This window comes from Chrysemys picta, chromosome 5 (assembly GCF_011386835.1).
Source record: "Chrysemys picta bellii isolate R12L10 chromosome 5, ASM1138683v2, whole genome shotgun sequence".
Taxonomy (NCBI): Eukaryota; Metazoa; Chordata; order Testudines; family Emydidae; genus Chrysemys; species Chrysemys picta.
In genome coordinates, this window is record NC_088795.1 from 59380511 (window position 1) to 59406503 (window position 25993).

General features: G+C 38.6%; 1 protein-coding gene across 8 annotated transcripts in view; it reads right to left on the bottom strand.

Moving 5' to 3' along the window:
• Nucleotides 1-25993, bottom strand: part of LRBA (LPS responsive beige-like anchor protein) — a 551104-nt gene that overhangs the window by 284042 nt on the left and 241069 nt on the right. The gene's annotated exons all lie outside the window — the stretch shown is intronic.

Below are 25993 nucleotides of genomic sequence, written 5' to 3' on the forward strand. Positions count from 1 at the left end.
TGAGAGTAATAGTGAATTGGGTTACTACAGAAAAAAAGATCTGAATATATAAAAAAGGAAAAACACTCAAAATGAAAACAGGTAGAAACAAATTTTAAAAAGGAATGAAGTAAGGGATAGAACCAAATATTACAAAGTTGTCCGCAGCTGTTTTTCTGTGCAAATGCAAGAGGTTGGAGAAGACAGGGCACTAGAAACAGCATATCACTTCCCCCTCACCATTTTATTCTTATTTCACTCCTCATTTAAGTAATTTCTATGCAATTAATGCCAGAGAAGGAAAAAATGACTGCAAAGAGGAGCAGTAGAAATAGTACTTGTAGTGAACATGGCAGTACCACTGCAAAAACAAAAGTGAACTATGACAACGATTTAGACATTGAAAAAAGTGTAAAAAAGAAAATAGAGAGGGGCCTGGAGAGAATGGTCAGTCCCAAAAAGCTTTCCGATGCCCTTCAAAGCCAGTGAAGGAAGGAAGGGCTGTAAAGGGAATATAATAAAAAGCAGTGTTGACAAAAGTTTCAGAGTTGGAGCAGACAGATGTACCAAAGACTCAGAAATAACCAAAGTTCAAAAGAAATCCAATGGGATTAAGGATCCAGGTCAAAGAGGGAAGAAGGGATTAAAGAAGAAACATGCCAGAAAGAAAGCATTTGCAAGGAGCAGCAACAGAATGAAGGGAAGAAATACATGCCCCTGAGCATCATTTCTTAGCTGCCTGAAAAGAAAACCAGCCTCATTCGTGTGGGATTTCCTCTCATCAGATAAAAGTGACAGTAGCAGCACAATCTGATTTTTGTATATAAAGGCACTCTAAGATAACTATGCAAAAGAGAAACATCTGCTCAGCATGCAGCAGATCACCACTACTGTAGCAGGGAAAAGGTACAGTAAATGGAGAGAGGACACAAGTGTCAGTAACAGCCATCGCCACTAAGTGGCTAGTCTGAATTTTCCCTTTCCTAATCATTACCTCACCTGATACAAGAAGCCTGGTCGGAAAAGTAAGAGGCCTGTAAGTAAAATGCATGTCAAAACCTTTGCAGGTATCATTTAATAGGACAGCAAACTACAGTAGTAGTAATCCTGCAGTCTACAAGCTAAATGTAACAGAGATCTTAATATTTGCTCTGGAACATATGCAATGTACAGTTTCAAAGAGGAAGAAATAATTGAAGATCCTGCTTTTCCAGCAAAGAGGTCCTGGGTGGTGTATAAACAATGCAGGTGTTTGAGTTTCTCAGAGATAAAAGGTTCAAGTTGAAAATCATATTTTTAATAAAATTCTTCACAATAGTTACAACATGTACCTTAGGAGGGTATTACTGCAAACCTTAACACATTTTGGAAAGATAATTTATTTTTCACTGTTTACTTTCTACATTTCTCCCCATTCTAATAACTGGCACTTTTGTAGCTGGTGTTCCAAGGTATTTATGTTCCAGATATGCCAAACATTCGTATGCTGCTTCATGCTTCGGCAACCATTCCAGAGGACATGCTACCATGCTGATGATGCGCGTTAAAAAAAATAATGCATTAATTAAATTTGTGACTGATCTCCTTTGGGGAGAATTGTACGTCTCCTGTTCTTTTATCTATATTCTGCCATATATTTCATGTTATATCAGTCTCAGATGATGACCCAGCACATGTTCGTTTTAAGAACACTTTCACAGCAGATTTGACAAAACGCAAAGATGGTACCAATGTGAGATTTCTAAAACTAGCTACAGCACTCAACCCAAAGTTTAATAATCTGAAGTGCTGTCCAAATTCTGAGAGGGATGAGGTGTAAAGCATGCTTTCAGAAGTCTTGAAAGAGGAACACTCAGATGCGAAAACTACAGAACATGAAACACCAAAAAAGAAAAATCAACCTTCTGATGGTGGCATCTGACTCATTATGATGAAAGTGAACATGCGTCGGTCCGCTCTGCTTTGCATCATTATCGAGCAGAATCGGTCATCAGCATGGACACATGACCTCTGGAATGGTGTTGAAGCATGAAGGGACATATGAATCTTTAGTGCATCTGGCATGTAAATATCTTGCGATGCTGACTACAACAGTGCCATGCGAATGCCTGTTCTGACTTTCAGGTGACATTGAAACAAGAAGTGGATAGCATCATCTCCTGCAAATGTAACCAAACTTGTTTGTCTGAGTGATTGGCTGAAGTAGGACTGAGTGGACTTGTAAGCTCTAAAGTTTTACATTGTTTTATTTTTGAATGCAGTTATTTTTTGTATGTAATTCTACATTTGTAAAGTCAACTTTCATGATAAAGAGATTGCACTAAAGTACTTATAATGGGGGAGTTGAAAAATACTATTTCTTTTGTTTTTTTTACAGTGTAATAAAAAATAAATATAAAGTGAGCACTGTACACTTTGTATTCTGTGTTGTAATTGAAATCAATATATTTGAAAATGTAGAAAACATCCAAAATATTTAAATAAATGGTATTCTATTATTGTTTGAGTGATTAAGCGTGATTAATCTTTTAATCGTGCAATTAATCACGATTAATTTTTTTAATCGCCTGACAGCCCTAATTTATTTATATCCATTTATTGACTACAGCTGGGTAGGAACTGGATTTTTCCATTTCTTGGGAAATTCATAAGTTCAAAAAAAATTCCATTCCAAAATGCAACAAAACCCAAAATTTCCAAATTTCCTACAAAGCAAAATTCTTAAATTTGTTTCAGGTGTTTCAAAATATTTAGTTCTGATATTTTTTATATATAAAATATATAAAACTTTTTGTTTCAAAATTTATTTCATGTTATATATAATATATATAACATGAAATAAATTTTGAAACAAAAAGTTTTGAAATCATCTTCTTCTTTGTATAGCTGATGTAAATGTAGAGCAACAACTATAATTTTACATTCAGATGGCTAAGCCAGATAATTGCGTCTGGAGTAGCTGAGTGTATCACTGTGATGCCTCCATTGTATTTGTAAATTGGGCATTGAGTTGTTTCATGTTCTATAGTCTGTTCTGGATGACCAGAGTCACACACTGGAGAGTCTTTAATTTTCCGTGTGTGCAGCAACTATCTGCATCTGCCATAGTTTGTGTGGATGCAGTTTAGGGTTGCCCATGAGCTTTGTGGGAGATTGAAGCCAGGGATCTATGTCAGGTCTTTTATGGGGTGTTTATTTGTAACCTCTTGTAAACACCATTTGGCTTTCCAAGTTTCATCAGGGTTGAAGTTGCATTGTTGAAAGTTAAATGTGCAGGTCCAAAAGGGCTTATGTGACTTCAAGCCATGGTGAGGGAGGGTTATTAAGGTCCTAGTGAATGGGAAAATGTTCATTTTCCACAATCCTCTGATATTTCCAAAGAATTGCGGCATCGTGGCAAACTGATGGGGGGGACGATGCGCAACAGCACTGGCAGCCAAGGTGTTGGGGTTGACTTGAGGCGTCCAATGATGCACCATATTGCAGTGTTCAGTTGGACATTAACAAGTCAAGTATGGCTACTTCTGGTCAATACCGGTGCAGAGTATCCCACTATGGAGTACATTTGAAAATGTAATGAAATGAAAAATCAAAACATTAACATTCCAAAAATGTCACACCAAGATGTTTTATTATTATTGACACAGTCTTTTTTTCCAAAATGAAAATTTGTCAAAATCAATATGCTTCCACACAACAATTAGCTTTCAACAAATTTAGTTTCCAATGGAAAAATGTTTCATCAGAAAATGCCTGACCAGTTCAGTTATCTAGGTGTCATGTTCCTTACAATCTGCATTAACCAGAGGCAGCTAGATTTGTCACCTATGGAACCATGTCCTTTCCGAATTTTATGAATGTGAAAAGCTGTATGACAAAATCATTGCTCAATGAATGGCTTAATCCTTATTTTTATCCTCCCCACATTTCCCAGTTTGTCACCCTCAATATTGAGACAAATGCCATTCCTAGTTTTCAACCATATGCCACGTTTTGCAATGATCTCCATTTCAAAAGTCAGTGGTTCCCAATAGATATATTCTATGCATAGAGGAATCCCTGGATACCACTCTGTGGTGTGTGTGTGTGGTTTTTTTTTTTTTTTTTTTTTTAAAGATTTCTTAAAACATAGGTCCTGAAAAAAACAAATTTAGGTAAACTTTACAGTTAATTTCAGTTCAATTCAATAACACTTTATTGCCATACCAAGATATACGAGTGATGTCAAACTGTAAAAAGAAGCAAAACATCTCTGGTATCTATGGAAGTATATTGCCCCAGAGGAAGCTTCACACTTTGGGGGTTTAATCCATGTGTCCAGCGATTCTTTCCAAATCATCATACTTTGCAAAAGCTGCAGATGAAAAATATTCTGAGATTGCAGCCTCTCAAGTAGAGCATAATTGCATGCTCTATATGCTCAAATGACTATGAAATAGAAAGCTATTAATGACTTCTAAGACAAGATGGATGAGGTAGATCTTTCCTTGGACCAACTTCTATTAGTGAAAAAGACAAGCTTTCAAGCTACACAGAGCTCTTCTTCTGGTTGGGAAAGGTACTTAGAGTGTCACACCTAAATACAAGGTGAAATGGATTGTTAAAGAAGCTAGGTAACATGGGGCAGGGAGGGGTCACAGGGCAGAGGAGACACGTGGGACAGTCATGTGTCCTCCCCTTTAGATTGTGTCCTCCCGGTATGGGGAGGCACAAGTCATATATGTCTGAACCTGACTAGTTAAATTTAGATCTTTTAAAAACTCTTTGCTCCATCCTGAACCCTTTAAATTATCTATTCAAAAGTATAATGATGCTGATCTCCATCAGATAATAATTCTTCTTTTCCTTTTGTAGTAAATTCTGTTGCTAGAAGGGCACTTTGAAGCAAGTTTTAACATTGTTGTAGTAATTTAAGGACCCTTGTGCAACATATTATTAAATAACCAGATTAGTGCAATCACCATATATTTTAATTATAAGATCCATTGCTATCCTCTCAAGGGTGAAGACAATATAGAATTCTGCAGACAAATTCTCACAAATAAAATGAACGTAGTGATTACCGAAAAGGAGAAGAACCTCCTCCACTGACATTGGGGGACAGATGAAGGAGAACATAAGAAAACCTGAAAAAGTCTTAATCCAGTCAGGACAAACTGTTCTCAACAATTTTTTTTTTTTTAAACACAAAATTTCCCCACTTGTCACATTCTTCTTTACCTTCTATAGAGTTCCTTGAGACTGCCTCTAAATTTGGCTTTATAAATATTAAAAACATAGCATACATATACCAGTTCAAAATATAATTGTCCTAATAGCAGGAGTGATGATATCTCATGAAAAAATAACAGACTTTTGTTTTCACTGGCAGAAAGAGAATGTAGGAAGCCCTTACCAGATTTGTAGTGGGTGCAGAGAGGGGTTGTTACATGTCTGACCCACTTGTTTACTTACTGTTTTTAGTGCTGCTGAAGCTACTGTAACTATAAACTTGTCTATGTATCATCACCACCACAAAGTGGTAGACACATTTATGAAAAGTTACTCAAATTCTTTTTCTCAAAGAGATCATGAGCCATAACAGACTAGTGAGAAAGGGATGGAAATCAAATTTGCTTTTTGTAGAAGCCCTAATCTAGTATTTCAGTATATCTAGTGCCATCAGCCATTTATTTTTTTCCACTTCACTTATGTTACACTTACAAGGATATGGCCTATTGCATTAATTGCCATTTTATTTAATTACTTTGTTCTTGGTTTCAAGAGCTCTTGGCATCAAGCATAAAGAAGGTTGTGAGTTTTTTAAATTTTTCTTTTCACTGTAACAGCTATCTTTCTATCAGTTGACCTTCTTATCTTGTTTACAGTTCTGTTTGTAGGTGTACTGTCTGGTAAAGAGAACAAAACCAAAAGAGTAGCTACCCACAGTCTGATCTCCCTCTGTCATTGGACTCACCCTCATGCATTTTTACTGCTTTGAATGCAGGACAAATTAACGAGGTACACTAAAAATTTGTACTAGATATTCTTGTTCCTTGTGTACATTGGACTCATCCTCATGCATTTTTACTGCTTTAAATGCACCTATTTTCAGAAATAATCAAGCTTCACTTATTCTGGCTGTAAGATCACTTTTCCATCATTTCTTTACATATGTTTAATAAAATAAACAAACAAAACCAAACAAGACAAGAGGTGGGTTCTGAACTACCCCGTGTTATATAGCTAATGGTTACTACTAGCCTTTACCCTGTTCCATTACGTATCTTTACCCTACTGAAGTACACAGTAAACTATTACACATACATCTATTTGCATTAACTGCGCCAACTTTGCATTCTACAGTGAATGTAATTTTACACCCTCATCTAGCTCCATGAATTTGGACAGATTTTATTAATATGATTTTTACGAGGAACATTTTCATACTGACACCATTAGTGAATCCTTCTGCAATTTAAAATATCTTCAACGATTCTTTATTTAAATTATGCAGAACAAGAGAAGGATTTCCTATGTCTATTTACCACAAACATGACAATGGATGAGGTAGCCTGGTTTATTGGGAATGCATAGGAAAGTATACAGTGCATTCAGCTTCATGAATATGTTGAAAATAGAATCTTGCTAAATACGTTACTAATTGTTACAGTTTTGTCCAAACTCAGATCAACACCCAACTGAGATAAAAGCACAACAATAAAGATTTACACTCAATGCTACTATTCTTGCTTCTAAGGCAGTTTATTTTAGTTTATTGGAAGCCAAAAGGAAAATACATCTAACACTAATATAGCTAACTAATCAACACTATAATCCTTCCAAAAAATCATTAGGACTGAAGGAAAAGCTAAAGGAAAAAATGGCATGTCTGTTATTACTGTGACTAAATAGGATTATCCAATCCTCATGAGAAAAAGTTATTAATTAAATGAGGGCTGAATACTAAGAAAATTCATGGGAAGAGAAATGCAAATGGTTTCCTAATTATCTACAGCCTATTAACATGCAATCCTGATTACTAGCAATTAAAATCCCCTTAAATTTTATGACAAAAGTTCAGTGAAATGTTGAAAATTATATGCTAATTATTGCACTGTAATGCACATGCTTAGTGTGTATCCTGACTACAAACTCAGTAAATAACCAAATATTACACATACTGTAACCTGAAATCCAACTCAAAATGCAACATTCTGACTTCATATTGCAAGACTTGTCATAATATTCATTACATATTAAATATTTCTATAAGAGATAGGGGCTGTCAACGTTTGCATAATACAAGGTTATTATGCCTTACTTTAGATTAGTTACGATAACATGAGGTCCAAAAATTGTGTTTTGGAGTTTTCATAGATAGGACTCATCTTTCCATTTCTCCTTCCCTCAATAGAATATCAGGGATGGAAGGGACCTCAGGAGGTCATCTAGTCCAACCTCCTGCTTAAGGCAGGACTAATCTCCAGACAGATTTTTGCCTCAGATCCCTAAATGGCTCCCTCAAGGATTAAACTCAACCCTGGGTTTAGCAGGCCAATGCTCAAACCACTGAGCTATCCCTCCCCCGAATCTACTATTCATTTTCATATTTGCCAGCTGTAACTGGCCAGCCTTTGTTGGGGGCAGTCTGCATGTGAATTGATGGACCACATCTGCAGTATCACCACCAAAATTACTGAGATATTGGATGTAATAATAATAAAAATAATAAATAATTAATGGAGATATCCCATCTCCTAGAACTGGAAGGGACCTTGAAAGGTCATCTAGTCCAGCCCCCTGCCTTCACTAGCAGGACCAAGTACTGATTTTGCCCTAGATCCCCAAATGGCCCCCCTCACAACCCTGGGTTTAGCAGGCCAATGCTCAAACCACTGAGCTATCCCTCCCCCACAGTAGTACTGTGGGCCCACAAAAACTATCAGCTTGTGTCTCAGGCCAAAATTCTGAAACAGGTATGGGGGCTGCTAGATAGATTGAGAACAGGGAAGAGGAGGACTGAGAAGAGAAGGAATATGTAATAGTACATCACTTGACTAGCAAACCTGGGTTCTTTTACGAAGACCATGTTTGTTTGTTTTTTTTATTGAAACCCGTGATATTTACGTGCTCTACTGGAGATGCCTTGGGCAGAGGAAGCAGTGGGAAGGAAACAAAGAAACAATTCAAGGTTATTAAGTTACACCAACGTTTTAAGCTTGAAGAGACCCCTGTAACAACTATACTATATAGAGCTGTATCAAGTAACCCAATATTTGGAATTTAATATATGTAGCTCTCTCTCAGAATATTCTTCTGTGATTAATCAAAAAGTGATCCTAAACTAGATCCCAATCTCAGATGCATGGCATGAATTATCATGTACCTTAAAAAACAGCAAATATGTTTGATTTTGAGATGCGAGTCATGCATCTGAAATTAGAATCAGGATGTAGTCACAAAGCTGTCTCAGCCCAAGGATTCAAATATAAACATACATAAACTGACTTATGTGTCAGAGTGAGAAAGATTTAGGATCCTGACATGCTGCCACAGTCTTAAAAATATGTAGGGATACTGTAAAGTAATAAATATAAACCAAAAAGTAGCAATAATTTAATATTAAAAAAAATCAACTCTGCAAATATGTTTGTTCTTCAATACAAAATCTAGATTCCAATATGTTGAAATACAAGAAGTTTTATAAAAATGAAAATACAAAAACAAATTTCTTTTTTCCTGGCTAGTGGTAAATTATTTTTGGTTACATAGTGAAATGTGATGCTCAAGAAACTGACATTAATTTCACTGGGAATTGCTGTGCACAGGTATGTTTGAGACTGGAAACGAATAAATGCAGCTCCTTAATCCTGACCAGCAACTTTCCTGCTATTCTGAACCTAGGCCTCCAAGCAGAAAGCTTCCAAACTATGAGATACTTTGCGATATGACTAAAGTCAAAGGTCCTTCATTTGGGACCTAATCTTAACAGGAATCCATGTCTCAACTATGAGATGACATGAAAAAGTGCTAGTACACTAATCTATTGAGCTTCAGTCTTATTTAACAATATGCATTGGAAATCATGTTAAGAGACTTTTTACACAATCAGGAAGATAAACTTAGAATTTCAAATAAGTTGAAATTATACACTTTTTCCTTTTAAACTCCAAATATTTTCAAGAAGAGATACATTTAAATTGTCAATATTGTGCCTTCAAAGAAAAGTAGCAGCCCTTCTATAAAATTTGCTCTTAAAATACCACAAATGACCAGTTTTAGATGCCATTCTTTTAACTATAATACACTGCTAAACATAACCAACGCCATGGAAGAGAAATTAAGTAGGACGGGGAACTGAAGGGGAAAAAAGACATTGTGTAAATGAAAGCACCCGCTGTTAACAGACAAAATATAAAACCAAAAACATCCAGAAATAAAAATTAGCATTTATCAGGCACATGAAAAACAGTGGACTGCGTTTATGTGTTTTGTTCTCTAGGACACTGGAAAAATAGATTTAAAACTATATTAGGTGTTCTAAAAGGTAAAACGGTTTTTTAAAGTTATTCTTCTAGTGATTTTTCAAGCCCGTAGTTCTAGACTCTAATGTTTTATGTGCCTTATTTTGCTTTTACTGCAAAAGGAAGAGCTGGCTTCCAAAGATAAAGGAGATTTTTGGTAAATGGTGAAGGTACGGAAATAAATGACCCACTTGGCTACTGTGTAATTACACTGGCTGAGATTGTAACAATCTATCACATGAAGGAGGATGACACCACGCTAAGGGGTTAGTCAAAGGAGATAGCCTTTGACTAACTACTGGACACAGACGATCGATACTCCACAGATATTGTTCTCTCAAAAGACAATTGAGTTCTAAAAAAGTTTGAAAATAGATTCCCCCCCTCCTTACCAGATACTGATCAGAGACTCATCTTGACCTTATTTTGGAAAAGCAATACTTTCTTTAAAAGATATATGGAACACATAAATCCTTTGGTATCCTGGAAAGCTCTTTCATACAATGGAGGAGTAGTTGTTCATGCTCAGGATTGTTTTTAGGCTTTTTGTTTCATTTGTATTTTCTATGCTATTTCAATCTAGGAAAAACAGCTACTGAAATGTTCACTAAAAAAATTCTCTCCATTACACCTTGCCATTTCATCTGATTAACAGTGAGGTAGAAAGTCTATAAAAATATGTTTTGGGGGGATACAGCCTGAATGCGAGTCAAAAGAGGTATACTACTTGATAATTTATTGTGCTAAATGTATTGTTTCATGGTAGGTTTATGCAGAACACATTTTGCAGTTTTATTGTAACATAGGACAATTTTCTTGTTTTTAGTTAAGGAATAAACTTTTAAAATATGGATAAAATGAAATTATTTGATAACATATTGCAAGAAAGAAGATACTGACATGCTACATGCCAAATTAGATTAGAAAATACCTTGTTAGACATTTTCTAAGAAAAAAAACAAGGTTGGAGTTTTTGGGGGGAGATAATTAAAGAAACTAGGAAAGTTTTTATTTTCCAAATTGTATTTTTTTCCAAATATGGTAGAACCTCAGAATTACAAATGCCTTGGGAATGGAAGTTGTGTGTTATTCTGAAATGTCCGTAACTCTGAACAAAATGTTATGGTTGTTCTTTCAAAAGTTTACAACTGAACATTATCTTAATACGGTTTGAAAACTTTGCTATGCAGAAGAAAAATGTTGCTTTTAACCATCTTAATTTAAATGAAACAAGCACAGAAATAGTTTCCTTTCCTTGTCAAAAAAACAAATTAAACTTTCCCTTTTTTTAAGTAGTTTATGTTCAACACAGTACTGTATTTTTTTCCCCGTCTTTTGTCTCTGTACTTCCAATTTCAAATGAGATTGTGGTTGACCAGTCAGTTCACAACTCTGGTGTTCGTAACTCTGAAGTTCTACTGTATGGTAAATTATCAGAATACTAAGAAATACTATGAAGCATTCGTATATCTAAATAGTACTTAGGCTTTCAGAAGCTGTGTGTGCAGGTGACATGTCAGTCAGACACAGTATTTCGTACTATGTAACTATATTATTACTGATTTAAATCATATTGCATATAGGTAAACTCTGAAAGCAATCATGCACCCAAAGAAATCAAGAGGCGCTTTGGCACTGACTTTCATAGGAACACAGACCTCTCATACAATAATGGGAATAGTAAGTATAGTGGCCTTACCAAGGTTAAGTTAAAAATAAAAGTATCAGCCTTTGGAGCGATTTGGTACAGTTTACCTCATTCTCCGCTCCCCCTCCTCACCCCCCCCCCCCCCGTTTTAAAAATACCTCCAGAGGCGAAGAATACGAACAACAGGGAAAACAGCCCCAGTGTAGTTACAGCTATTCTAATTCCACATGATCCTAAAATGCAGAATAGGAAAGAAAGAATATTGCATTTGCTGGGTATTCCATCTACAAATCCCCCTTCTCTGATGGATGACATGATTACTCTTGACAACATCCAGGACCATCATTAAATTTTTACATACTTTACTGCTTTCCAGATAAGAATTTACATCCTTAAGCTAAAAAAGCAGAGTGGAATAGAGAAAAAATAGCATTCCCTTTGTCTGTTTGTAAGAAACCCTTTAAAGAACTTGGTCTCCATAATACCCCAGAAGAAGACTTGTCTTATTGGAGATCACAAAACAAATGACCCATTGCTTAACATGTATGTTTATATTATTCCATCTCCAACAATACTAGACTATAAAATAAGGCACCTGAATGTTACATCACAACTGGATAGAGCTTATATAGCAGAATTTTAACTACATAAAGACACCTAAAAATAGGTAGTGTAACTAGGCATACAAAGGAAAAGCATAGGGACTCAACCTTTGGGGAAGCAACATTTGTGTCCATCCATTCACACTGAAAGGAGACAAGCGAGGGGGAGCAGAAGACTCAGGAGAGAACTACTAGTGGACTACATAACTGCAGTTTGCTGGAAGGGGCACACTGCAGGAAGGAGAGAGACTACTGTATCACTGGCACGTAAAAGCAGCTGCTGCTTGGGAAAAGCCATTTGCAGGGTTGGAGGCAGTGTCTGTTCACCAGCACCTCCCTTTCTTTGGTGTTGGTGGCTACCCTCAGATGAGACACCGCTTCTACCCCTTGCAGCTACAGCAGCTGCTAGACAGTAGCTAGGGAAACCGTATGGTGCTGTAGCTCCTGAGAGTGGAATGAACAAACCCAGTAGAGAGAAAGCACTAGTTTTACCATGAGGTAAACTAGATCAGGTCAACCGTAAGCGGTGGGAATAGTGTTAACATCACCTAGATACCTTGTGATAAAAGCTACTGGTACTTTATCTTAATTTACAGTAAAAAAACAAAACACAAAAAACCATTACCTTTCTGTGCAGCGAAGACTTGACCTGAGACACCCCACATCAGACAGGCACTTCCCCCAGCTCAGCTCTTTAACAGCAACTGTTTGTCAGCAGCCCAGGTACCCTCTTTCTATGATTCTGCCAAAAGCTACAGCTCCTTTCACTTCACACAGAATTCCAGAGCCTCCTTTCACTACAGCTCTGTATCTCTGTCCCACCTTCCCAAAATGATTTCTGAAGATAAGACTGGGGATATTACTTATGCATAAGCAGATGGAACTCTGCCTTGGCTGATTGGTACTTCTAAGGACTTCTGCATGTGATGGCAAAGCAGTCCATTCAGTACCACAATCCAACCAGCAGTCTGAGGAGGGGGATACAGTCTTTACTTTAGCTGGCACTAAAGTGTGTGTGTGTATTTTTTAAATTGGTGTTTACTATAGATACATTTAAAATGTAAAGTGTGTATTGAAAGCAAGAACCATACTTTAAGATTGATTTAGCTAACACAAGAGAGCTGAGAGGCAGCATGAAGTCAATGTATACTAGCATAAATATCATTCACACCTGTATATTACAGTGAATAAACTGTCAGACAACAACAGACATGCTGTGTAAAGAGACTCAGTGTACTACCCAGTCACTGAAAAGCATACATTGAATGTTCCCCATCAGGCATCTCTAATTAATTGGGTAGGTATGTGATTTATCAGAGCGTGGATTAAAGAGAATGTTACTGTATGTTACCTCTGCATACTCAGTTAACAGAGACACTGTTGTATATTTAATGACATTAAAAGTAACTGAATTACACAGATCAAGTGGCCCTCTATTCTTCTTATGCTGCCTCTACACTCTATTAGGAAGATGTAGGCTAAATTTAATCTAAAGCCATACACTGAAAGCAAAATTAGTATTTTAAATTAAATTAATGGAGATATCCTATCTCCTAGAACTGAAAGGGACCTTGAAAGGTCATTGAGTCCAGCCTCTTGCCTTCACTAGCAGGACCAAGTACTGATTTTGCCCCAGATCCCTAAGTGGCCCCCGCAAGGATTGAACTCACAATCCTGGGTTTAGCAGGCCAATGCTCAAACCACTGAGCTATCCCTCACCCCTATAGGGGACTTAGTATAGGACTTGTGTGATCATATTGAAAATCATGGATTTAACAACAGCTCTTTGCAATTTGTACTAGCAGTAATTTACGGGTAGTAACAAATCCAAAAATTTTAGGTTAGGCAAAGTAGTAATAGTATAGCAGCTCTGGTACAGTGTGAAATATAGGGGGCCTGATTCTTCACCACTTGGCACTCTGAGTAGTTATTTACACCTGCACAAGGTGAATGTAAAATGCTACCCAACCAGAATTCTGCACTTACACACATCAATGTTTTACACTTAGGTCTGGTCTATACTACAGACTTACATCAGTATAATTACATCACTCAGGTTGGTTGCTCCGGTGTGTGGATTTTTCACACCCCTAACACCTGGTGTAGACAGTGCTATGTCAGCAGGAGAGTTTCTCCCATCGATATAGCTACCGCCTCTTGGGGGTGTGGATTAACTACGCTGACAGCAGAACTCTCTCCCATCAGTGTAAGAGTGTCTTCATTAAAGTGTTACAGTGATGCAGCTGCACTGACACATTTTAAGCGTAGACCTGGCCTTACTTTGCACCAGTGCAAGATGCAAGGCAGTAGAGCATTGGGCTCATGCACTATAAAAGTGGTCTATTTCTTTGTTTTAAAAGTGATGTGTTGATCAAGACACACGGTACTCTATAGTCTAATTAGAATTCTGTGCATTCTTTAATACAGGTAAAATGGCAAACGCAAAGCTTGCCTTACAGCTCATATGTAGCCTATTATTTTCACACCCCCGTGTTCAAGTTCTTCAAATAGAGTTTGTCTGCTTTTTCAACAGCTGTGTGACCTACAAGCCATTTATTCTTTTGTGCTATCTCTGGGCTGAGGGTTTTGGGCACATAAACCTGGTCATACTATAAATGTGTCAATCAAAAACCTCAAAACCCACTGCCAATCCATCTGGTGTCTTACAGCTATCAGGACCTATTTCCAGTTCAAAATAAGAGGTTCCATTTTAATTCATAACTTGTCAATAGACTCCTTCCCATTTTGAGTAAACAGAGGCAGCTAACACCCTGTTAGGAAGTAATGATTGTTTAGATTCAGCATGTATATTAATTAATTTTGAGTGCCCAAAAACATGCTAAATGTTTTACAAATAAGGAATACTTTTTCCCCTGCCATGAAGAGTTTGCATTCCAGTCAACGTTTACAAAGACAAGATTAGACACTACAAGTGAAAAATGTGAGGGGATGGAGGAATTAGAGAGGACAAAGTTATAACAAGGTCAGGTAGTTAATCAGTTTAGTACTATGCACCTCTTGGCAGAGTAACAGTATATGCATGGTGATTTTTTTCTCTTCCTTTAAAGCTATTTTCCTTTCCTATGAGCATTTTTTTAAAGGTGTATTTTATACCAGCTAGAGTTTTTGTCAAGGTGTGGCTTCATTCGTAGGAATAATTAATTGCAATCATCAAGCCTAGATGTCACAGATGTGTGGATTACCACGGTCAGGTCTGATATGGAATCTTTTGGCCAGCTGCAGATTGATGTGGGAAATTTTTGCTATTATATCTATTTAGGCATTAATTATTAGAAGCGACACTGTGAAAAATCATTTTTTTTTAAAGTAGCCTCACAATTTTTTCCCCCTCCAGAGCCCTGTTTTTCCCCTGCTCTCACTCTCTCTCTCTCACACAAACCCCGTCCTAAAAAGTTTGATTTAAAAAAAATGAAGATTTCTCAGACAAATTAGTTCTTAGTATAGTCTGATACCTTTTGATATCTTTAGCAGTATTTTTATGACTGCATAATGCATAAAAGTAGGTAATGTGTATTTCCTTGCTTAAGCCAAAGAAACTGAACAGATTTTTCTCGAGAGCCATAAGAAAATTTTCTGGCTGAAGTCCTTTGTATCAAATTTCAGCCACAAGGGTTTTTCAATTGGTTATCAAATATCTGAAAATAGGAGTTTTTGCAAAACCCTGACAATTTCAACACTAGCAATACTACGAGGGTTCTATAGCAAAATAGTAACACACCAGATGGAAAACTTTACAAACTTTGTAGTAAATTCAGCTATTCATATGCTTGTCATATTATTGTTATTCTTGGTAATCTCAGCGACAATGTTTATACTATGAAATGTAAATGTTATCATAAAATGATTTTCTAACAATTCCTCCCACTCCTGTTTTGTACAACATGTCCATTTTCTTTAGATTAATCAATTCTCAGCCTCTCTGCAGTGTTAATCTTAACCTTTCTACAGCAAGTAATATGCCTGTATGGATACCACTTACAAGTCAAAGAACATTTTAGCAATTTTACAGCTTTAAAATGTTGAAAGAGAAAAACTAGATTAGAAAAACCTCTGATATAATCATTTTTCCAAGGACTAAATATATTTATATTTTTAAAAATTAAACAAATAACTGGCTATAAAATTAAGACAAACATATGCCAAAAATCCAAGTAAATCACAGAACATCATTTTTTCTAAATGGTCATTCTAGAACATAAAGCAATGCAAAATGAAGCAAAAAAATTTAAAGTATCTATCCACTCCTCCTCCCTCCTCTTCTGCTGCTTTTGACCTTATTCATCACTTTCTCCTTGACGTCTTATCCTCACTGAGCTTTCAATAGTCCTTCCCTGGTTCTCTCTCCTGCATCTGACCGTTCTTTCAAGTCTGGTCTACACTTGAAACTCACAGCAGTATAGCTATATCAGTTATGGGGGTGATTATGATTATTATTACTACTACTACTACTACTACTGATACAGCTATACCAGTATAAACCCCAATATGGATGCAGTTATACTGGTGTAACATCCATATATCACTATAGCTTATGCCAGTTTCAGGTCTACATTGGAAACTTTTGCCAGAGTAATAATGCCAATTAGGGATGTGATTTTTTATTTATTTATTTGACAGCAGCTTTATACTGGCAAAGGCCTTAGTATAGATGCTGTTATACTAGCAAAAGAGTGCATTTGCCAGTACATCTTATTTCATTTGGAGAACCAGTATAGCTAGAGAGGCAAACCTTCTCTAGTTTACACAAGGCTTCAGTATCTCTTTTGGTGGGTATTCTTCTTTCACTCTCACATTCTTTGTGGTGGCCTCAGACCTCTGTCAATGGTTCTTTGCTCCTCTCACTTCACACTTTGTGTCTGGGGGATCTCACTTGCTCACACAGCTTTACCTATTGTCTCTATGCTGATGACTTTCCGATCTCTCCCCTTTCCACTCAATCCCACATCTCGGCCTCCCTCTCTCTCAGATAACTCTTGGAGGTCTTGTTAAACTGAATGTGGCCAAAACCAAAGTACATATTTTCTATTCCAAACACTAGGATTCAATTCCTACCACTGCCTATACCCGCATCCTCCCCATTACTCAGGGTTGCAACTTTGGGGTTAATTTTGATTTCCATCACATACACCCTTCAGGCAGTATCTAAATCTGGCTCTCAATATCCAGGATCCTTCCATTCCCACAGACAAATTTTTCATTCAGGCCTTTGCTATAACCTATCTTAGGGTATGTCTACACTGCAGTTAGATACCTTTGGCAGGCCTGTGCCAGCTGACTCTGGCTTGCAGGCTGGAACCCGGGCTCCAGGATCCTGCAAGGTGGGATGGTCCCAGAGTTTAGGCTGCAGCCTGAGTCTGAAGGTCTACATCACAATTAAACAGCCCATCAGGCTGGCAGGGGCCACCTAGGTTTTTAATTGTTTTGTAGACATACCCTGATTGGTCGTAACAACCTCCTCTCTGGCCTCCCAAAAACACATTGACCCTCTTTAGTGGCTACATTTTGTTTAAATCGAAGTAATCTTTCTTCCCCTTACTTTGTTATTTAATCCATGTCACTCTCCTCTCCAACTGTCTCTAGTGTCTGTCTGCTAACAAATAAACGTTACATTTCTTATCACAAACTTCAAAAAATCTATTTTAACTCTGCTCCTCCTGATTTAGAATAATAGAATTACAGAAACGTAGGCCCACAAGAGATGCCTAGAGATCATCTAATCCAACCCCCTACACTGTGACAGGACCAAGTATACCTAGACCATCCACAACAGGTGTTTGTCTAACCTGTTCTTAAAAACAATCAATGACAGGGATTTTACAACCTCCCTTGAAAGCCTATTCCAATATTTAACTATCCTTATAGTTAAAAAGTTTTTCCTAATATCTAACTTAAATCTCCCTTGCTGAAGATTACTTCTTGTCCTACCTTAGGAGGACATGGAGAACAATTGCCATCTTCTTTAAAACAATCCTTACATATTTGAAAATGATTAGGCTATACCGAAAGGAGGACAAGAAACATGTGACATGGGTTTAATCAGGCCACACTTTATTATTAGATGTCTGGCACTACTCCGCAGATAAAAGTGTACAGTGCAGATTACAGAATAAAAATGGGGTTATTACCCAGGGGGCTTTTACCAGCTCTCCCTCTTCTTCCATCCAGGTCCCTCCAGCAAATCCATAGCCAGGACCTCACCATCCACCCCACCTCATAGGAGGATTTAAGGTGGGCTACAAGAATATGGGGTTGGCTTCAGCGTTCCCTCTAATTTTTTACATCCATGTGCGGAATGAATTTTGTTATGTGCACCAATATGGAGGTGATGTGTGACACATCACCTTCATATTAGTGCACATAACAAAATTCATGTGGTGGGGGTGGGGCCAAAGGGTTCGGAATGTGGGACGGGGCTCAGGGCTGGAGCAGAGGGTTGGAGTCCGGGGGGGGGGGGGGGGGAGGGCTCTGGCTTAGGGTGCAGGTTCTGGGGTGGGGCCAGGAATGAGGGGTTTGGGGTGCAGGCTGCCCAGGGGCTGCGGTGGGGAGAGAGGACTCCCCCCAGCCCTCTCTCATCGCAGCAGCTTGGGGCCGGGGCTGGGCTGGGCTGAGGGAAGGATTCCTGTCACCCAGCCACAGCAAGTGCAGGGCAGGTCTGCGCTGGGACCAGCGGGGAGGGGCGCCTCCCACCCCGCCACCTCCCTCCAGCCATAAAGCACTGTTTCCCTTCATTCCGCCAGCCAGCCAAATACCCGGCCACTTAAAGATGCAGGGCGTTCTTTATCAGGTTCCCTTTCAGTCATCTTTTCTCAATACTTTCCTCACAGGTCCAGTTTTCTAAATCTTTTCTCATTTTTGTTGCTTTCCAGTTTGTTCACATTTTTCTTAAAGTGTGGCACCCAGAATTGGACAGAGTACTCCAGCTGAGGCCTCACCAATGCTCACTAGATATGGACAATTAACTCTCATGTCTTATATATACACGGCATTCCTATTAATACACAACTGCATCTCATTGTTGGCTCATATTCAATTTGTGATCCACTATAGCCCCGAGATCATTTTCTGCAGTACTACTGTCTAGCCAGTAATTCCCCATTTTGTAGGTGTTCATTTGATTTTTTTTTCTTCTTAACTTTACTACTTTGCATTTGTCTTTATGTAATTCAGGGTGGGTAAACTTTTTGACCTGAGGACCACATCTGGGTATGAAATTGTATGGCTGGCTATGAATGCTCACGAAATTGGGGGTTGGGGTGCAGGAAGGGGTGAAGGCTCCGGCTGGGGGTGGGCTGGGGATGCGGGGCTGGGGGTGCAGGGTGCTCCGAGCTGGGACCAAAAGATTCAGAGGGCGGGAGGGGGATCAGGGCTGGGGCAAGGGGTTGGGAGGTGGGAGGGGGTCAGAGGTGCAGGCTCTGGGTGGCGCTTACCTCATGCAGCTCCCAGTAGCAGCGGCATGTCCCCTCTCCGGCTCCTACACAAAGGCACAGCCAGGCAGCTCTGCGAGCTGCCCCATCCACAGGCGCCCTGCAGCTCCCATTGGCCGTGGTTCCCGGCTAATGGGAGCTGTGGGGATGGTGCTTGAGGCAGGGACAGCGTGCGGAGCCCCCTGGCTGCCCCTAAGCGTAGGAGCTGGAGAGGCAATATGCCGCTATTTCCAGGAGCCGTGCAGGGCGAGGCAAGCCCCCCAACCCCACTCCCAGCTGGAGTGGGGAAAGCCCCAGACCCCGCTCCCAGCGGGAGCTCGAGGGCTAGATTAAAATGTCTGGAGGGCTGGATGTGACCCCTGATTTAATTCCATCTTGTTGATTTCAGACCAATTCTCCAATTTGTTAAAGTTGTTTTGCATTTTAATCTTGCCCTCCAAACCGCTCCACTCCCCCCAGCTTGGTATCATCCACAAATATTTAAAGGCATACTCTCCACTCTATTATCCAAGTCATTACATTATAAATAGTACCGGACACAGAACAGACCCTATTTACCCTCCCTTGCCAAGTTTTGCATTGTCACATCCCCTCCCACTCTGCTCCCAGTGTTCCCAGTCTTATCCACCTATTTGCCAGCTTCTCACTGCTTCCTTTCGTGAAGGAGTCTATGGCTGGTACAGCCTGCATGAGTTCATTCACGTGGACACTATGCCACCAATACTTACGCTCCTTTCAAAAGGCCAATTTATGCCATGCTGCTTACAGTGAATCAAACTGATGTACTTAAAATTGTTCTGCTTTCCCTAATCTCTGTTTACTTTGTAAGCTTCTTGGAAAAGGCACCATAATCCACTGGTATCTGGAAAGTACCTAGCATATACTGAGGGCTACCATAAATAAAAATGCCTAGTAGCCAAAATTAAATATTAAATTTGCATTAAAAGAGACACACCATATGGAAAATCACTGATTAATACACAAATAATTTAAAATATTGTGTATTGAATAAAGTGCTCTCAGAGTTTTTCATCCCAGATCATTAAATCAGGCAACAGAGACTTGAAGATCCTAGACCAGTGCCCTAATAAACATGTTAGAGTGTGAGTTTCTCTCTACTTCCCCACTCCCCCTAAACCTTTTAAACAAAGTCTTTGTCAAAACCAAATTGTCTCCACAAAATGATTTTTTTGGCTTTGATGCAATAACCTTTCTTTTAGTCCAAAGTGTTCTAACCAGCTCCAGTTTAAATCCCAAACCTGCAACACAGACTTCTACCACTTGAGCTACAGAACTAATTACATTTGCTGGCAGCAGGAAACAGTTGTTATCCTATACAAACTGGCTCTCCGAGAATGACACAGTGAAATAGAGTACATGTACCTCATGCATAGCTGGTAATTGAACAAGCTGGGGGCAGTTGGGGGCTCCCCTGATTGGTAGAGCAGGGAGCCAACCCCCCATCATTATAGTCCACCTTAACCCCTCCTATGAGTTGGGGTGGTCGGTAAAGTCCTGTCATTCTTTCGGCATACCCAGACAATCAGCCTGAGGTCAGACCTCAGCTTCTGTCAGCACTATGGGCCTGTTCAGATTGTCTGCACTCTTGGAAATCAGTGGACTCTCAATGGGTCCTAAATGCGACCGAAAGATAACAATGTCCACCATTAGGCCATTGAATTGATGGCCTAGTTGGATGTCTTGTGACCACACCCATCAATCCATCAGTCCCAGGCACCTCTGCTTAACTGGCTTTGCAAGTCACTACAGTGCACAGTGAATCTGCAACAGATGGAGTAACAGGGAATGACAAACAGTAACAAAAAATAGTCTGAAACCAATCAGAGACAGATAGGGCAGGAAGACACCTCAAAACGTCATCTAGTCAATCCCCGTCCATTGAGGGAGGATTATGTACACCTAGACTGGGGGTTGGCAATGTCCGGCATGCGGCTCACCAGGGTAAGCACCCTGGCGGGCTGGGCCAGTTTTATTTACCTGCTGACGCGGCAGGTTCGGCCGATCGCGGCCCCCACTGGCCGCGGTTCGCCGTCCCGGGCCAATGGGGGCGGCGAGAAGCGGCGCGACCGAGCGATGTGCTGGCCGCGGCTTCTCGCCGCCCCCATTGGCCCGGGACGGCGAACCCCGGCCAGTGGGGGCCGCAATCGGCTGAACCTGCCGCGCCAGCAGGTAAATAAAAACTGGCCTGGCCCGCCAGGGTGCTTACCCTAGCGAGCCGCGTGCCGAATGTTGCCGACCCCTGACCTAGACCATTCCTGACAGGTGGTTGTCTAACCTGTTTTTAAAAGCTCCATTGATGGGGATTCCACAACCTCTGTAGGTAACTTGTTCCAGTGCTTAACTATTCTTATACTTAGAAAATTTTCATAATGTATAACCTAAATCTCCCTTGCTGCAAACTAAGCTGATTACTTTGATTGATGACTGTCTTTGTTATAATAGCCTTTTACATGTTTTATGTCACCCCATCATCCTTCTCTTCTCTGCACTAAACACACCCAGCTGTTTCAAACTTGCCTGATAGGTCATGTTTTTTAAACCTCTATTTTTGTCACTTTCCTTTGGGCTGTCTCTGATTTGTCCACATCTTTCTTAAAGTGTGGTGCCCAAAACTGGACACAAGCACTCCAACTGAGAGCTCGTGAATGCTGAGTGGAACGACTACCTCCCATCATGTCTTGTGTATGATATCCCTGTTAATACTTCATAGAAAAATATCTGCCTTTTTTGTAATAGCCTCACTCTATTAACTCATATTCAATTTGTGATCCACTATAATCCCCAGATCCTTTTCAGCAGTACCATTGCCTAGCCAGTTATTCTCCATTTTGTATTTGTGAATTGCAACTGATTTTTTTTTCCCCCTTACAGTATTTTGTACTGAGGTGGAAACTTAGAAGCTAAGAAATTATTCCTTTCCCTCTACTTCGAGATTTAGACAAGTAACACTGTTCTGAGTAATGGAATAAAGAATCTCTTATAGTGACTATTCTCTTCCCTGCCTCACCTCCATCTACTTTTCAGATAAGATGAATTGGTTCACTGACAGTTTAGCTCACTATACAGTTTCAGAACAGGAAGGGAAAAGAACTAATTATTATAAAATTATATAAAAAATATTTTATAAAGGCATTTTAACATGATAGAGTGTGATTGTAGAGGAACTTTCACTTATAATGGCTGAAGGTACTTGGCCTCAGGCCTCTCTACAAATATAGCACTCCCACAACTCACAGGGAGTTACTGCATATGTATTGACGTACACGTATAAAAATACAACATTTAAACACTAACTTCTATACACCTACTTATTTCATAAAAGCACTTCAAAAAATCTTATTTTTTTCATCTGACATTTACATTAGTCGTCCCCCACCCCGCCTTCACTTCATTTGCTAATGATTTGCATTTTTTGGAGGGGGACACAGGGCAGGAGACAAATAGGAAAAATGTTAGGTTTATTAAGCCATTTCACTATGTTATTGTCATTGTAGGCTATAAAGAATTTCCTAGCATCATCAAAGCTCCAGAGAAAGCAATGAATGTTGCCTTACACTGATGTCAAGTGCAAGATCCTCAGGGTCAGGTAGGAGTCAGAATGAAAAGCAGGTGAACCAGTAAGAAAGGGGGAAATTTATACATCTTCATCACTACGTGTTTTATGGGGACATTTTTAAAATTCGGTGCATTGATACCTATTTAGGAAGAGTACACTGTATAAATCTATGATGAACATCTTGAAACTTTGTAATTTTTATTAATAAACTCAGTCATAAAATTTACTACAGATGGAGGAAAAGGTGCATCATATTCTCAATTTTTAGACTAATAAAACTACATTTGCCCTGATAAGCAAAGCTCTTGGTGCTATTTTGTTTGGAGTTTTTTCTTGTTCTTTTTTTTTATTTAAAAAACAAATATTTTGAAATGCATTTTATAGCAAATGCCAAAGGGAACAGGTTAAAAATAATCATTTCTCTTTAAAGTAATACTGTGTTTTAAAACAGAACAAGTACATATGTCACTTATCTACCAACAACTATACAGAGGAAGAATGTGGTTACTTCTTACAAGTAACATTAAAAATTCAGTTCAACCCTTCTCTTTCCTTCGACTCTGGATTCTAAAATGACATACTACAAGATAAAATAGTAATGCTAATATTGATAGTTTATCCATTACAGGTCAGCTAACTGTCCACTGGAACAGTTACAAAGCTGTTAGTTTCGATTTCACAAGGCCAATCAATACAGAGGCATACTGTTTCAATTTTGCCTGCATTGATTTTTTTTTTATAACACCCCAACCTTACAGCATTCATCTTTTTGAAAGAAGGAAGATTTGATTTACTGAAGAAAAATTGGAGAGAGCATCACAAAGATTTTTACCAGCAAGCCTGTGACACAGAAAAAAGATGAATGTCTCTAAGGCAGAGACGCCTCTTGCTTGAGGGCATCCATTAGAACACATTCAACCAATCTGAAACAGAGTTTCTTAAGCAACCGAAACCTGAGCCTAAACTCGGTCTCCTAAACTAATCAAAAGCATTCAGAGATCTTGATATACAGAGGTTCTCTTAAAAAATTCCTAAACCTTATTGCTTCTAAAATAATTTATGTCTGCAGTTCTACCTTTGCATTTTTCTGAGAAGAGTACCACCCTTTTCCCCTCTAATACCAAGAATGAATTTCCATGGTACATTAGTCAGCCTATTAGAATGCAATGAAGGACGATATGAGAAAAGGGTAGTATGTCCTCTGAGACTTTCATCCAGTGTTCTCCATCATCTCTCCTCATCCTTCTTATATTCAGCCACTTTACTAGGTGTCATCTACATGAAAGATGATTTGTCTCCTGACCCAAATAAACACAATGCCTGCTCTATGCACCAGAAAAAAATTACTTCTGCCAGTCTGTTCATTTGTGTCCTCTTTCTTGCTTATTCCACCATTCTTATCAGGCTCTCTCAGTTTTCACCTGAGCCTCACTCCAGGTGACAGTAATGTATGGATGAACAGGTACTTGTCTGTCCCATTATTTCCTGAAATCTCTAAGCATTTGAAAAAATACAATGACAGTAAAGGGCACACAGATATCAGAGCTCTGTGAGAGGAATACTTTCTTTGCATGCCAAGGCAATAGCCAGAACTTCAAATCCAGTGGAGGAAAAAGAGCTTGCTTACTCTCTCTCATGTGGCAAAAGCTGGTACAATCTGGATATTAAGACACAAATTGCATTCAGGCAGGTCACTATGTGTCAAAAGATATTAGATGCCTGCTGTGAGGAAACAACAATTCACATCTGCTTCTGAGGAAATAATATTTTCATTTTCAGTTTTTATTGAATGGAAACTTTAGGGAATATGTCTGTATAAAGGGTATTAAGTCTAGCAAGTATAACATGTTTAAAATGGCTATAATCATCATTGTGTTATCCATAAAGCAGCAGATTTCATTTGGTCTCTTTAGATGGGATAAATTGGATTCTTTTTTCCCCGGCTTGCAGTTTTGTTGCAGTACCAGATGTTTCTCAAATGCCACATGCTGGGGCTCCTATACCGAATGTAGCACCTGACCTTCTCTATAATTGACTAAAAATATTGATGTAATGGCATGAGTCTGATTGTGATTTATTAAAACCACTGCCGATCCCAGGCCAGCTGCCAGCACTGCAGCCCACTGATCGTATGGCATTAGAAAAGCCATCAATATTGAAACAAAATAAATGACATTAATGGGAAAGTATTAGGCCTTCAGAGCCATGGCTACAAGCAATTATATGGATTCCAAAGGAGGATGAAAAACAAAATACCACAAACCAAATATTAAAAAGTACTACTAAGATTGATTTTACATGACAAAAAACTAGTACAATTCTTTAAGGGAAAGTAAAATAATGCTGTAAAACATTAATTTAACCCCTTTAATATAGCTTTTGATTAGGATGACAACCATTGTGTGCTTTTTTTTTTTTTTTTTAAACAGGTTTATGGTGGGTAAATGCATTCTGCCTTCCTGATAAAGATTTTTTTCCCCTCTCTAATGCCATTTAAGTTTCTTAGAATTATGTTAAGTGTATTGCAAAGTGCATTATGTGATATTTCCATTTCACTGTAGATCATTATTTATTATAAAATAGAAATAATCATGTCCATATTTTCTACACTACATAATTTACAAGCTGATTATGCAAGCCTCACATGAAGAAAATCAGAGAATAGTTAACCCACTCTCTGAGTGCAGTACATTTTATCAATTACAGCTCCACCTATCTCGCTATACCAGTATTATCATGATGAGCAAAACACATCTAAATGGCAAAGAGTTCGTCATATTCCTTATTTAAAAGCCATTAAGGACAGAAAGTGTTTTAAACTAAGGAACACAAACAACTGAACAAAACACTACGGTCATACTCTGAAAACTGAAGAGCCACTGATGTATGAAGTGCTTTACAAAGTTGTTTGAAGAGACTCTGTTACAATCTTAAAATAATATGTTCATAGAAAGCGATTAACTAACCTACCTTTGCAGGAAATATTTAAGTGTGTAATTATTTTTTATTTTCTTGCAGAGCATTTTCATAAAGGCTTTCCATGTTTAACACAGTTTGAGCACCACATTTTGGGTTTGTGGCTAACCTGTAATTCTAATATGCTATAACAAAAACCTCAATATTAATAGTACTTAATATCTAATATCCTTCAAAACTTATTATGAAATGAGAAATTGTTGAACGTGAAAAAATTGTTTTTAATACAAGAGAGCTAATTGAGATTATTGGCAAAAAAA